This window comes from Anabrus simplex, chromosome 13 (assembly GCF_040414725.1).
Source record: "Anabrus simplex isolate iqAnaSimp1 chromosome 13, ASM4041472v1, whole genome shotgun sequence".
NCBI lineage: Eukaryota > Metazoa > Arthropoda > Insecta > Orthoptera > Tettigoniidae > Anabrus > Anabrus simplex.
Window position 1 is genome coordinate 41121999 of NC_090277.1, and position 16082 is coordinate 41138080.

Below are 16082 nucleotides of genomic sequence, written 5' to 3' on the forward strand. Positions count from 1 at the left end.
TTAGGCCTATAGTACAATCAGAGAGCATCTCTATGCGTTCTTAGTGGTCAGAATTGTGCCGTCTACGGAATTCTTCATCTTCCCTTTACCGGACCTAAAATCTTCGTGAGAATTCTCCTCTCTCTGACTTCTAGTTTCTCCATCAGACCTCTTCGGTTCTATGGAAGACACTCCATGGCAGTGGTGTGACAAACGGTTATTTTTGTGTAACTGCTACACCTGTCACTGCTACACCTGTCACTGCTACAATAAAGTAACTGTGAAAAGTAGCAGTTAAAAAATACGTACAGCGTTACTCACCTTTTATGGTTAAGAGCCCTGCGCGGATATACAAAATAACAACCGCATCCGCAAATGGTTATCCGCGGATATTATGAATATTTACTTGCAGTATATTACACCCAAGATATTGAAAATGATAGATCTATTAACGTAATACAATAGGCCTGATACCTGGCACCAGAACCCCTACAGTCGCAGGTTTATGAGGGATTTTCTCTTGCGACAACACGTATTGACCTTTGTTCCTTCTTTCCATTAATTGCGGGCAGGAGTCAGTTTGGCTTAGGTCAAATTTACGGCTTTATGGTCTCAAGGCTCTTTTATATATCACAATTCTCCTGTACCATTGTAAAGCGTCGCCTAACCACAAGCAGAAGTAAGAGTATACCTGAGTGAAAAATCAATATTCTTCTTCTTCTGCTTATTCTTCTTCTGCTTCTTCTTCTTCTTCTTCTTCTTGCGTTTCAGTCTTCTGAGGACCACGTTACAATTTCAATTCTTCCTCCTTAGTTGTTCTTTCCTTTTCTTCCAGTATTCTTTCATTGTTTCACTGTGCTCCTTTTTCCTGTCTTCAGTCCACTGTGTGCCTTTTTTCTTTTCCTTCCTCCCTTGGAATCCCTCCATTTGTAAGACTTTCTTCCTAAAAATCTTTCTTTCCAATAATTCTTCTTCTCTTATGTTGTTCCTTTCCAGGTCTTTCTTGACTTCTTGAATACGGGTGGTGGTTGATTTATTTTTCCAAAGGTACTTGGAGATTCGTTTAGTTAGTCTATTGTCATCCATTCTGTAAATGTGTCCAAGAAATAGCAATCTTCTTTTTCTTATTGTTTCTGATATGTTTTCTGGCAAATTTGATTGTTGCTTCTTAATTTCAAAAACTCTGCAATTCTTAGAGGACCTACTATTTTTCTTAATTCTTCTTTCTAATATTTCTAATTTATCAAGCTTGTAGTTCAGTGCTAGACATTCGCTGGCGTACAGGCATTCTGGTTTCACTACTGTGTTGTACTTTATTTTAAGTTTTGTTGATAAGCACTTTTTGTTGTAAGTAACTTCATTATTTAGAAATTATCAGCAAAATTATCTGCACTGCCATACAGTTTCTATCCGCCAAGACACTAACTTCGGGGATATCCGCATCCGTGAAGGGCTCTATTTATCGTGTATAAAATGTATTTATGTGTTAATTTATTTTTTTGTAAACTACGCGTTTATTCTATAGACTCTATTTTATTTTGTGTTTGTGTATTTTAATGTGTTATTTTAACTTCTAACTTGAAGGATATATGTCACTCTACTTCAAGCGTAATCTATATTTTCTATAATTTTATCACAAAATAAGGCATTGCAAATTGGATCCACTAATTATTTTAATTTCATAATAATTCATCATCATTTGTTTTAAATTCTAGTCAGTGAATATATTTTAAAATTGTAATTCGTTCCATCTCGTACCATTAGGGGCCGATGACCTTGCTGTTAGGTCCCTTTAGACAACAATCATAATCATCATCATCATCATCATCATCATCATCATTATCATCTAATCCCAAAAACATATCCGTGATGTTATGCTTTTCCATGTAGGAGATAAAATGTACGAGGGCGAAAATTTTCTTTTCCATTCTCTTGATCATTGAAGAGATGAGAAGCCATCTCGTATGTGGAGATTAAGGACGAATGCTATAAAATTATGGATACGTGATGACATGAACAATAATGGACAATGCAGCGTTGTCTAAGCAGTATCATTGTATAAGATGTGGTTATTATTACGGTGAGTAGTAAAGAGTATTGTTATGTTTCTGTGTATCATATGCGGTATAATAAACTGATGATGATGGGGTCTGGTATTCAGAACAAGCTTAGAGAATGTCCCAGTTTCTTGCCTACTTTATTCCATTCGGACGTTTATTCCCTTGTTGAACTCGTCGCTAACACGCATATAGTACCGGAGCTGTTTATGTTCTTCACAATCGAGTTTACTACGTCTCGTTAATTCTAGAGAATAGCCTGTGTGTGTGCTTCAGTAACTCAAGGTAAGTAGCATCTACATTTTAGAAAAATGTCTGTACCCTTCTGTTTTGCCTCGGAAATAGTTCTTATTTCGGATTAGGTGAAAAGCCGGAAACAAAAGAAAGAATCAAAAGTAGATTGAGTTCAGTTTGGCATAAATATGCCTTCTGATTGCGGGTAATCTAGAATTAGCGGTATAAAATGTGTGAGGTGATGTTACCTAGCAACCGTACTGGCGGTGATGGGAATTAGTGATGGACGGCCAATACTGAGTGGCATATTATCAGTGAGAAGCGTTAGAGTACAGATGGTCGGTGTGGTGTGAACTATTGATGGATGGCCGTGACTGAGAGACATATTTTCAAAGAGAGGCGTTAGGATACAGTTGGTCGTTGTGATCTTGCAGGCTGTGATATGAAGTATTGATGGATGGCCATGACTGAGAGACATATTATCAAAGAGATGCGCTAGAGTACAGATGGTCGATGTCATCTTGCAGACTGTGGTGAGAAGTATTGAGGATGGCCAAGTTTTTTTTTTTTTTTTTAATGAAAGAGGCCTCACCTCATAATACTCTAGAACAGCCATTCCCGAACTGTGGTCCGCGGTCCTCTGGGGGGCTGCTACGATAATGTACTGTAAGTTGTAAGTATTTGAAGAGTGAAATTTTATTGTACCCACACAATTCATTGATCATTAATCTAAATCTAGGAACTATGTCTTCACTGTTGTATTACATATATACAGTGTATGTAACTCTTAACTTGGCGGATAGAAAGTACAAGTTGGCAGTGGTAAAAGAAGAAATACTACAAGGCAGTGTAAGTGATTTAATTGTGAGACTCTTGGAATGACTAGTATCCACGCTCAGACCATACTTTCCGTTTCTGGTCGAGAAAATATCGTGGGTCAGAAATCCCTTCTTTGAAACTAAACATCAACTGCCCTCCCTTGAAGAATGCACACTACACATCGGCTACTGAGCAATTTACAATCACTGGGTTTGACAGAAGGCAGTTCGGGTTTAGGAAGAGTTATTCCACTAAGTCTCAACTTGCAGGACTCAAGCAAGGTACAGGAAGTCAAATGGACTATATCGCTAATGATCTGTCGAAGGCTTTTGATTGGCTAGATCATGGGAGACTACTCTCGAAAATGAGGACTACTGGACAAGGCATAATATTGGTTTAGTGTAAGTCTAAATTTCTAGAAAACAGATCTCAGAGAATCAGAGTAACTGAAGCTTTATCCGATCCTGTAATGATAAAGACGAGGGTTCCGCAAGGCACTGATAATGGACCTCTTTTATTTCTTATGTACTATACATATATAGAGCGAGTTTTGTTTAAAATGTTAGAATGGCAAAATCGACAACGGCGCCACCTGGTATCTCCCACATCCTATTTGCGCATGCCCGATCTTCTGCGAGTGTCTGGACTACGTTGCCACTACTGTATTTACAGCCCTCGTATGTGTAAGGGTTCCACATCTATGATTAACTACCCAGTCGTCTTATTTGAAAAGCAAACTGAAAGGAAAACGGGCTTTATGGTTTTGTTTTCTAGTAATTAACAAATAGGCCTGAATAACATTTTAGCATATCATCCTTAAAGTGTGTATGTACAAAACGAAAATCCACAAAATCGATGGTAGCCATACAGTATGACCGATAATTACCTTACATTTTGTGTGAACAATGTGATTATGTATTAAATTCACATTTGGAAATTCCAGCAGGAGTTTATTATCTCCTCTAAATACTTGACTTGACCGGTTTTTGCACCGAGGTGTTGAATTTCTCTCGAGACTTTCAGGGTTCATCAGCTTCTTCGCGTGAAACATTTGTATGCGTGGGATGTTCAGACTAGGCTCACGATTGACTGAATAGCGGTCTTAACGAACTCGCAACATCTGGAGCGGAATGACTTAGTCACGAAAAAATACCGTACAGGCATCTCTTCTTCCTCTTTATCTTAAACTGGCCAGGGCTACAGATAACATCAGCTGTGCGTGAATCGTGCGCGAAAGTGAACGAAGGGGTATGAGTACATTTTCACTGCTCCAGGTGAAATGGCCCTCCTGGTTCAAAACTCACACATGGCATCTGGTTCATAATTATCTGGTCCACGGACGATCCATATGGTTTATGCAGTGATGAGGATGAGGATGATGATGATGATGATAATAATAACAACAATAATAATAATAATGATAATAATAATAATCTTATTTCTTTCTAATTGTTTACCCTCCAGGGTTGGTTTTCCCTCGGTCCCAGCGAGGGATCCCACCTCTTTCGCCTTAAGGGCAGTGTCCTGGAGCTTCAGACTTTGGGTCGGGGATACAGTTGGGGAGGATGACCAGTAGCTCGCCCAGACTGCCTCATCTGCCATGCTGGACAGGGGCTTTTTAGGGGATGGGAAGATTGGAAGGGATAGACAAGGAAGGGGAAGGGAGTGGCCGTGGCCTTAAGATAGGTTAATTCCCTGCATTTGCCTGGAAGAGAAGTGGGGAAACCACGGAAAACCACTTCAAGGATGGCTGAGGTGGGAATCGAACCCCCTCTACTCAATTGTCGTCCCGAGGCTGAGTGGACCCCGTTCCAGCCCTCGTACCACTTTTTAAATTTCGTGGCAGAGCCGCTAATCGAACCCGGGCCTCCAGGGGTGGCAGCTAGTCACGCTAACCACAACACCACAGAGGCAGACTAATAATAATAATAATAATAATAATAATAATAATAGAACTCAAGAAATGTCAGTTTCCCAAAGATAACCTCTACATACCGTACCTCGCCTTCGCAGATGATCTGGCGATACTAAAAGGATGAGGAGACGGCTGTTAAACAGCCCGAGATACTTTAAGATAGTGCAGAAAAGGTGGCACTACAGATATTCGAAATAGACTTTCAACCTAACAGGTCGTGTTACGTATATTTAGTACGTGTTGAAGATATGTTAAAGTACAGAACAAAAATGGTCGACCGGACACCAGTGGGGTCCGAACTCACAACTTCCCCTAGCTTAGACCTGTAGCTTAGATCCTTTCCAACAGAAGAAAGATGTCCTAGGCCAGCGTAACTCAATTAGTAGAGCAACCTATGCGAAATTGGGAGGTTTTAGGTCGTGACCTAATAGGTTGAAATGGATTTCGATTACGGTGCGGTCGTAAAAATTCAATATTCACTATAATTTTTTCGAAAAAATTGAATTCCTATGTTCAAAGACTGATATCAAGAGCCTGAGAACAAAATATGGTACAAGTGACGGTCTCCCTTACTTTAAATACCTCGGATAATTTATCAAACCGACAAGCCTTAAAAAGATCTCGCAACAAACTCGTCTCCAAAAAGTTAAAAAAAAAAGCATTAGGGTTAGTCCAAAACACCTATGACAAAAAAATCCATGTGAAGACATACAAAATTTGGCATTACAACAGAGTTTTAAAACCAACAGTGCTTTACGCAAGTGAAATACTGGCATTCAACAGAAAACAAGTACTTAAAGAAATAAAAAAATAGAGGAAGTTCATTAGGAAGGATTTAGGAGCAAGATACATCCAAGATGTTTACAGGTTATAATCAATCAAAACAACAGAAAAGTTTTCAAACATCGAAAAAGATAATAGGAATAGACGAATGTAATCTCACTAAAAACCTCAACGCTCTGGCTAAACGAATTTCGAAAGGACCTAAAAAACGCAAACCTAAGTTCAACAGACATTCTAGAGACATTTTTAGACACAAAGTAAACAAATGAGAATCGACATCAGAGCAACCACAACAAAAAGAGTACAGACCGAAGTGGTCGAAAGAATGTAAAAATGCCTTCTCGAAAAAAATAAAAGCCTATTGAAACCACAAGAAGAACCCACAGAATAATTGATTGAATCATTCGCTTAACGTATTCCAATATAATAATAATAGTGAATTTTACGTTCAATGATATGGACTGAGGATTTGAATGCAGCGAAATGCCTTGCTATGAACGAGAAAGGCCTGATAGAAACATTGGAAATGGAAAAACGAAAGAAAGAAAGAAAGAAAGATCTTAAGGAATTTTTTTTTTTTGCTAGGGGCTTTACGTCGTACCGACACAGATAGGTCTTATGGCGACGATGGGATAGGAAAGGTCTAGGAGTTGGAAGGAAGCGGCCGTGGCCTTAATTAAGGTACAGCCCCAGCATTTGCCTGGTGTGAAAATGGAAACCACGGAAAACCATCTTCAGGGCTGCCGATAGTGGGATTCGCACCTACTATCTCCCGGATGCAAGCCCACAGCCGCGCGCCTCTACGCGCACGGCCAACTCGCCCGGTTTACGGAAAATTAAAGACAGAGATCAATATAGACGTCGGCATAACCACGAGCTGTATACTCATGTCCAGAAGATCTCTGACGTCATGCGAAGGAGGAGAATTGCATTTTATGGCCTCTTGCTAAGAATGAAACCAACACGTTTATCGAACCAGATCTTTAGCCATTTCAAAAAAAAAAAAAAAAAAAAAAAAAAAAAGAAGACCCAGCCAACTTGGTTCAAGGAGGTGAAACGGGACGTACAGTGGATGGGGATCACTTATGAAGATATACAAGAACGCAACCCACCCAGGAGGAAACTAAAAGACCACCAGGGTTTTTAAGAAATACCAAAGTGAAAGGCGCGGAGAGAGGAAAGGAAAGAGTAACAGTGGCAATGAATGAAGGAGCACTGGGCAAAGATCATAGCCTAAAGAACACAGCTGAAATAACGTAGTCCTTAGTAGGCCAATACGAGCAAAGAAGAACTGTGAATTGTATTTACTTACATGCATTTTTTGTTGTTGATTACGGACTTTTAGGGTGACAGTAGGGCCATTTTGATTGGTGTATAGGAACATAATGAAAAATGATTTTGGCAACTCTGCTTTCTTCAGACGGTTAAGGCGCTGGCCTTCTAACCCCAACTTGGCAGGTTCGATCCTGGCTCAGTCCGGTGGTATTTGAAGGTGCTCAAATACGACAGCCCCGTGTCGGTAGATTTACTGGCACGTAAAAGAACTCCTGCGGGACTAAATTCCGGCACCTCGGCGTCTCCGAAGACCTTCAAAAGTAGTTAGTGGGACGTAAAGCAAATAACATTAGTAATTATTATTAACTCTGCTTTCTGTACGGTCAGCAGATGATTCGAGTAATTTTGGCTTTGATACCCTCAAAATAGTTTTATGTTTGCGAAAAATAATGTATGCCTTTCAGCGTTCAGTCTGCAAGCCTCTGTGAATTTACTAACCGTCGCCAAAATTCTCTATTTGCAACTAGTGCTGTGGCCTCATTTAGTTCTATACCTCTTATCTTTAAATCGTTGGACACTGAGTCTAACCATCGTCGTCTTGGTCTCCCTCTATCCTAGGTAACTTATCTTCCTCCATTCGCCTCACATGAACCCGCCTCGAAGCTGGTTTATGCGTACAGCTTCGTCCACAGAGTACATTCCTAACTTAACCTTTATCTCCTCATTCCGAGTAATCTCCTGCCATTGTTCCAACCTGTTTGTACCAGCAATCAATCTCGCTACGTTCATGTCTGTTACATCTAACTTAGGAATAAGATACCCTGAGTCCACCCAGCTTTCGCTGCCGTAAAGCAAAGTTGGTCTGAAAACAGACCGATGTAAAGATAGTTTCGTCTGGGAGCTGACTTCCTTCTTACAGAATACTGTTGATCGCAACTACGAGCTCACTCCATTAGCTTTACTACAACTTTATTCAATGTCACATAGTATATTACCATCCTGGGAGAACACATAACCTAAATACTTGAAATAATCGACCTGTTATAGCTTTGTATCACCAATCTGACGTTCAGTTCTGTTGAATTTCTTACCTACTGACATCAGTTTAGTCTTCGAAAGGCTAATTTTCATACCGTACTCATTGCACCTATTTTCAAGTTCCAAGATATTAGACAGCATAGGTCAGACTGCTTACTACATTTCCACCTAACTGAATCCGTCCCTGCCATTTTATACCTTTCAGCAGATGATCCTTGTAAACTGCGAAGAGCAAAGGTGAAAGATTACCGCCTTGTGTAACCCCTGTAAGTACCCTGAGCAAAGAACTCATTTTATCATAAATTCTCACTGAAGCCCAATTGTCAACATAAATACCTTTGATATTGTTTAATAATTGATCATAAAGTCATTTACACAAGTGTCATTGAAGATGATATTTCTTGCGTAAGATTCAAGTTTTTGTTAAATGTTATATAATTCATTGATTTTATTAAAATTGTTATAGTTTTACGTCCCACTAAGTACTTTTTCGGTTTTCGGAGACGGCGAGCTGCCGGAATTTAGTCCCGCAGGAGTTCCTTTACATACCAATAAATATACCGACAGGAGGCTGACGTATTTGAGCACCTTCGAATATCACCGAACTGAGCCAGGATCGACCCTGCCAAGTTGGGGTCAGAAGACCAGCACGTCAACCGCCTGAGCCATTCAGCCCGGCTTAATTTTCGTTTGAATGATTGACGTTTCTGAACTAGTTCTATTTTCAAGCAGTTGAAAGAATGAAAACCTACAACCTGTTCTCCAGTCATTGACCGGGTCAGGGATGGATGAATGAAGCTGTTAGTACGATGGGGCCGCCACTCCCAAAGTGATTTATTAATGACTGAAAGATGCTTGAAATGAGAATGGAGAGTGTTGCTGGAATGAAAGATGACAGGGAAAACCGAATACCCGGAGAAAAACCTGCCCCGCCTCCGCTTTGTCCAGCACAAATCTCGCATGGAACGACCGGGATTTGAACCCCGGTATTCAGCGGTGAGAGGCCGACGTGCTGCCGTCTGAGCCACGGAGGCTCCTTTCAAGCAATTAATGCACAAAAACAAACAAGGACATAGAACACAAAAATACAGTGGATCTCGAATCACCTCGGAGCTAAATTTTTAGGATGCATCTAAGGGCTTGTACTGAATACATTATTTTTAACAGTACTTAAAAATATACAAACTCTATTTTACGGCATCACTTTAATCATAACCCTTATTATAGAAACATTTTAGGGATTCTCCGTGGCTCTGGAGGCAGCGCGTCGGCCTCTCACCGCTGGGTTCCGTCATTCAAATCCCGGTCACTCCATGTGAGATTTGTGCTGGACAAAGCGGAGGCGGGACAGGTTTTTCTCCGGTTGCTCCGGTTTTCCCTGTCATCTTTAATTTCAGAAACACTCTCCTTTATCATATCATTTCATTTGTCAGTCATTAATCATTGCCCCAGAGGAGTGCGACAGGCCTCGCACCCGGCACAATTCCCATCCTCGCCGCAGTATGGGGGCTTCCTTCATTCCATTCCTGACCTGGTCACTGTCTGGAAAACAGGTTGTAGGTTTTCATTATAGTAACATTTTATAAGACAGGATACAGCACATACAGTAGTGAAACAACAAACGTACCTCCGTTAACACCCTTCGAAAAAATCCGTTAGTCTCTTCTGTTTGTTACGGTTAACCTTTCCTCCCTTCACGCTGAAACTTCTGGTCAGTACCACGCAGTCGAGGTTTGTAAATGGAGCTTGTCATCCGCGACTTCGGGGGTTGTTTTCGCTCGTGACCGGTAATGAATTCACGCCCGAGAAACAATGAGGCTTCGCCGATTTTTCGATCACTGGAAGTTTTAGTTTTTTCGGTTCCAGTCATAATACTGTCGCTCCTAGCATCACTGTAACCCTTTCTTTACTTGTTAACTGTTCCTCACAAACCACTAATGCCGTATTGCACAGTTAATGCTGCACATAATTCGAGTTACAGAGTATTTTGTTCTTCAAGGGAGGAAATATTTGCTTCGAGAATGGAATAATAAATGCATGTGAATAATAATAGTAATAATAATCGTATGGCCTCAGCTGCTGTGTGCAGACATATCAATTTGACACCATCACACTGTCTGCTCCTCAATTTCGACGTTCTGTTTTACTCTAGGCACACTACATGACAGACCGAGTAAACCGAAACTCTATTGGGCGTCTATGGCTGAGAATTAATGAATTTTGTCAGGTAAACACCAAAAGTGTCACCAGAGATCTTTTACATGCCGACATTTTACGACAGGGACTGTCCAATGGACATTTTTCCGGCCTTCAGAAATCCCGACTACCTCTGCCGGGTTTGAACCCGCTATCTTGTGGTCCGGAGGCCGACACCCTACCACTGAACCACAGATTATTATTTACGTGAAGAATAGGACAAATGACCGGGAAATTTAAGTTACTTCGAGATACGGAAAATTCGAGATATTGAGGTTCGACTGTATACAAGGACAGAGAATTGCTTTTAAAAAATAATCTCCAAAATCTAAAGTTCGAAATAACCTATTTGCCACCACGCTTAAAGCATTACGATAAACATCTCAAGTCACCTGCTTCGCTTTCGAACCTACACATTGGAATCAGCCAAACTCTTGGTTTGATTACATCAAACTTCCCATTCTGACGAAGCCTATCCACGTCCTATTGTGAAGTTCGCAGCACCGTTGTGTGCCTCCTTTGTATTACACGATACACTATTTATCTTAGCTAGAGATTGTTTTCCTTCTTCTTGTTCTTCTTGCTGAACGAGTTCCGGCGCAGACTATGGCCTGCCTTGACCAAGTTATCAAGAATGCAGAGGCAAGTATTTGGGTCGCCTGATCGATGACATGAGATGGGCTGTTTATGAACAGCAGGCGCCCGCTTTATCGCGTGTTCGATCCTTGACAGTCGCCTCATGCTTTGCTTTTTTTAAAGCAAAAAATCCCGCATCGTTATTTACGCTTCTGTATTGTCTTCCATTCTATGCCTGTGCGGATAAGATTTGTCGCTGTTCTTAATAACAGCTGTAGATGGATCAAAGAAACTTCCGCATTAAACAGGCTGTCCCCATTATCTGCGTAGTACTCAGAGGGGGTAGGGAGAACAGAAATCCTCTAACCCAGCAACTGTCCCGCATTGAGGTGCATCATATTGTGGTCACGGTGGGACACTATGATCCACCCTTTGTAGGTGGGGGACGCAGACGGAGAACACACCCACGGTATTCCCTGCCTGTCGTAAGAGGCGACTAAAACGGGCGACCAAGTTATGATGGAATTGGAACTATGAGATTACTTGTGATTAGTATCATTATGTGAGGAATACCGTGGCTCTGTGATTAATATCATCGCGGGTGGATCACTATGGGTTTACAATATCCGTGATTCTTTTTCTTCTTCTGCTTCTTTTCTTCATGGGGCCTATAAATATTAGTTCTCAATTAGCGTCGACCTCTAAGATCTTTTGTTACCATGGTTTTCCTTCATTCCCACAAAGCTGCAGGTTGTTCTTATTGGGTCGTCTTGGATTTTTTTCTCTCTCTTCACCTGGTAGTCCTAGAGTAGAGAGACTGATTCTACCCAGCGCCTCACATTCGAAAAGTATGTGTTCGGCTGATTCCTCTGCTTCATTGCATTTCCTACATTATGTTGCACTCTGGTATTGCCTCACTTCGACTACTGTGACGCCGTGTACAACGACCTGACTACTACTCTTAACGACAAACTACAACGCGCGCAAAACGCCTGTGTTCGCTATATATGTGACCTACGTTACTTTGACCATGTTACACCTGCCTACGATGAACTCGGTTGGCCAAAACTCAAACAGCGCCGTAATCTTCATGCTTTATGCCTTCTTCGTCGAATACTCTCCTCATGCTCACCTCCCTACTTGTACAGTCAATTTCACCACCTCTCATCCAATCACAGTTTTGGAACACGGTCAAAATCTGATACACTCTTATCTATTCCACCTCACCGCACCACACGATACACAAACTCATTTGTTATTTCTTCGGCACGACAATGGAATGCACTACCCGTCTCTGTCAGAGGAGCCTCACCTGCTAGTTTTAGGCAACTTTGTCACCGCTACCTACTAAGTAATGCTATGGAGATATTGTAGATTTAGCCTCCCTCAAACTAGAGACTTTATATAATCCCACTGTTATTACCAAGGATAATAGAAATTAGCTAATCATGTCATAATTGTGTAAATCATCATCATCATCATCATCTTCATCATTCTCCTATTTTTTTCCTTTTTTAATCATAATATTGTATTGTTTAGCAGTTGCAAGATGTTTCAATTGTAAGTGTACTTATTTCAATTTTGCACATGTAAAAACTGTCTTTTCTGGTTAGATGGAAGAGAGGGCCTAATGGCCTTAATCTTGCCAGACAAAATAAATCTATTGTATTGTATTACTCCATGTAGGTGTTTTTTTCAGATGGCAGTGTCCTGTCAACAGTCCTACTACCCATGTTATATTTTCTCTGCTGAGTTTCAACAGTACTTTAGTATGCTTCTTGTTTGGTCCTTTTATCAGTTCCTTTGTAAGTCTGCATCCTGAAGTACTTTTCCAGTTTTCCATTTGTTTCTTTTGTACCCATTGTCCTATATAGTGTCGGGCTGGTCCATAAGAAATCCTGCATACAGCCTTTTGATTTCCTTCTATAACTGCACGCCCTGGTACTCGTACCCGTGATTAGTACTACACCACGGTTCTGGGCGCTGATTGTGTTACCGGTCGAGATGGCCGTGCGGTTAGGGGCGCGCAGCTGTGAGCTTGCATCCGGGAGGTAGTGGGTTCGAACCCCACTGTCGGCAGTCCTGAAGATGATGAAGATGATTTTCCGTTGTTTCCCATTTTCACACCAGGCACATACTGGTTCTGTACCTTAATGCCACGGCCGCTTCCTTCCGACTCCTAGTCCTTTCCTTATCTCATCGTCGCCATAAGACCTATCTGTGTCGGTACGGCGTAAAGCAAATTAAAAGAAGCGTGTGTTTAGTACCATTATGTGAGGAACACCATGGTTCTACTTCACCAGCGATTAGAAGCATAGTGATCAGAAATTATAGATCAGTACATCTCCTTCCCTATCGGCTACTGTTCCGATGGTGAATGTTTTTCGACATTTCGGAACTCGAACCGGTTAACTACGGTGCCAAATCATATAGCCTTAATAATAATAATTATTATTATAATTATAATACCGAACTCGATAGCTGCAGTCGCTTAAGTGCGGCCAGTATCCAGTAATCGTGAGATAGTGGGTTCGAGCCCCACTGTCGGCAGCCCTGAAGGTGGTTTTCCGTGGTTTCCCATTTTCACACCAGGTAAATGCCGGGGCTGTACCTTAATTAAGACCACGGCCGCTTCCTTCCAATTCCTAGGCCTTTCCTATCCCATCGTCGCCGTAAGACATATCTGTGTCGGTGCGACGTAAAGCAAATAGCAATAATAATAATAATAATAATAATAATAATAATAATAATAATAATAATATAGGTCTCAGATGTGTAAAATAAGGATGAAGCATTAGACGTGTGTGTAACTGTTTCATTTGTGTGGACTTCACAGCTGTTGTTCGAACGAGGATGTTCTAAGTCCACTCCCCACGACTGCCGTCCCCAACGGAGAAGATTAAGCTCCGTTTTCCGGTCAATATTAAGAGCTCCAGCACGTGAGCCCTGAGGTCAGTACGACCAAGGCTGCCGCTCATACATCATGCAGGAAGGTCAGTCTGCAATGCTGCGGCGCCCGTCTCTACAATTTATTACTTTGCGTTAATCGATAAAAAGACTTTCACATAGCTTTCCATTTCGTTTGCATACATGAATTTTAATGGCAGACGTTTTGTCTGAGCTGTTAATGATCGTATGACCTGAGCTTTATTACGCAGACACTCTAATTTAGTGCCATTAAGGTTTACTGTCTGTCACACAATAAAGTCTTGTATTCTATTTTACGTACATTAACTTAACATTTTGCTGGCTAATCTACCTAGGTATACTAATATATGAAGAGGTAGAGTTTGTTTGTATGTAATGGCTAATTTCAGGAACTACTGGACCGATTCTAAAAAATATTTTACTAATGTGAATATACATTATCCCTGAGGGACATGCGCTGTATTTTATTTTCAAAACATTTCGAGGAGGTGGGTGGGTAACAGGGATAAATAAAAATAATAGGCTAATATAGACGAAATATCGAATTTGTCGTGCAAGGACGAGGCAAAAATAATTTAAGCACCTTGACGCAAAGAACAAAACTCAGTAAGCTCTACGGGACCGAAAACCATGCTTTAAGGCCCTAAAATGAACCATTATGGAGATATTGGCACCTCGCCACCTCTGCTCTAGGAATCAGATAAAGAAATGAACTGCCATAACCATAGCAACGTCAGCTCCAGGATTCTTACAGCAGCAAGATTATCTACAATATATCACAAAAACCTAACATGTTACAGACATGAAAATTGGTATTTGGAATCTCCTTTAAAAATAACAGAATACAAATTTTTGTTTTCAGAAAGTCCACTTAAGAGGTAGGGGCTGAAAAGAAGTAAGGAAGGAGTTGAATTCTTTATATGAGGATAGATATACCTCAGAAACTGAACAGACGTTAAAATGGGTAGGCCCTACTTGGAATCTCTCTTAACAATAAATGAATACACTTGTTTTTGAAAATCAATCCTCTTTAAGGGGTGAAAAGAATAAAAAAGCGGGTGAATTTTTAAAATGAGTATCACCGGGCTGAGTGGCTCAGACGGTTAAGGCGCTGGCCTTCTAACCCCAACTTGGCAGGTTCGATTCTGGCTCAGTCCGGCGGTATTTGAAGGTGCTCAAATACGACAGCCCCGTGTCGGTAGATTTACTGGCACGTAAAAGAACTCCTGCGGGACTAACTTCCGGCACCTCGGCGTCTCCGAAGACCTTAAAAAGTATTTAGTGGGACGTAAAGCAAATAACATTATTATTATTATTATTATTATTATTATTATTATTATTATTATTATTAAAATGAGCATCTTCTTGTTCCTCTTCTTATTCTTGTACCGATTTTCCCACATCTGTGGGGTTGGAGGTGCGAACTTTGTCGCACATATGGATCTGACGCTGTTTTACGGCTGGATGCCCTTCCTGACACCAATCCTATGTGTAGGTATATAATTACTATTGCGTATTCCTGTAGTGTTTGGTAATGTGATGTGTTAAGTGAATATGAACAGGAGAGTGTTGCGACAGACACAAACAACCTGTCCTCGAGCCAGAAGAATTAATTACACGCGATTAAAATCTCCGACGCTACCCGGAATCGAAACCGGAACCCTGTGAACTGAAAGCCTCAACACTGAATACTCAGCCAAGGAGTGGGGCAGTTTTTAAAATGAGTATATCTCATAAACTTAACATATTACAGGCGTGAAATCGGTATTTGTAATCTCCTTTAAAAATAAAGAAAGGCGTACTTTTTGTTTTCGGAAAAAGCAGCTTATGCTGGAAATCGAAAATAAGTGAAGGAGTTGAATTCTGTTTATGAGGATTCTTATATCTAAAAAACTAAGATATTACAGACGGAAAATTGGTAATTTGAATCTCCTTTAGAAATAAAGGAACCTTTTGTTTTGACTTAAAAAGAGGACTTTCTCACACGTAGAGTTCCATGTCGCATTTTCCAGATTTCGCTCTGCCAGTAGCCTGGTCATCTTAGCCGCAAAAGGCAATGCCACAAACGTGGTTTACAAAGAGGTTCTGGGGTAAATGAAATACAATTTCCCTGTGAGTTTTTATACTTGAGGGATTTTCAGATAATGTCTTAGTGCAGTACCGAGGAACAATTAATTTTTATTAAATTACGAAATCCTCGCGAGCCAAGCCGTGGGTAACAGCTAGTGTAATATGAATGTCAGGAAATGCATTAATTAAGGCAAAGTTTTTGACCCTTTTAC

At 40.8% G+C, this 16082-nt stretch overlaps 1 protein-coding gene across 1 annotated transcript in view; it reads left to right on the forward strand.

Moving 5' to 3' along the window:
• Nucleotides 1-16082, forward strand: part of klar (klarsicht) — a 1195270-nt gene that overhangs the window by 463113 nt on the left and 716075 nt on the right. The gene's annotated exons all lie outside the window — the stretch shown is intronic.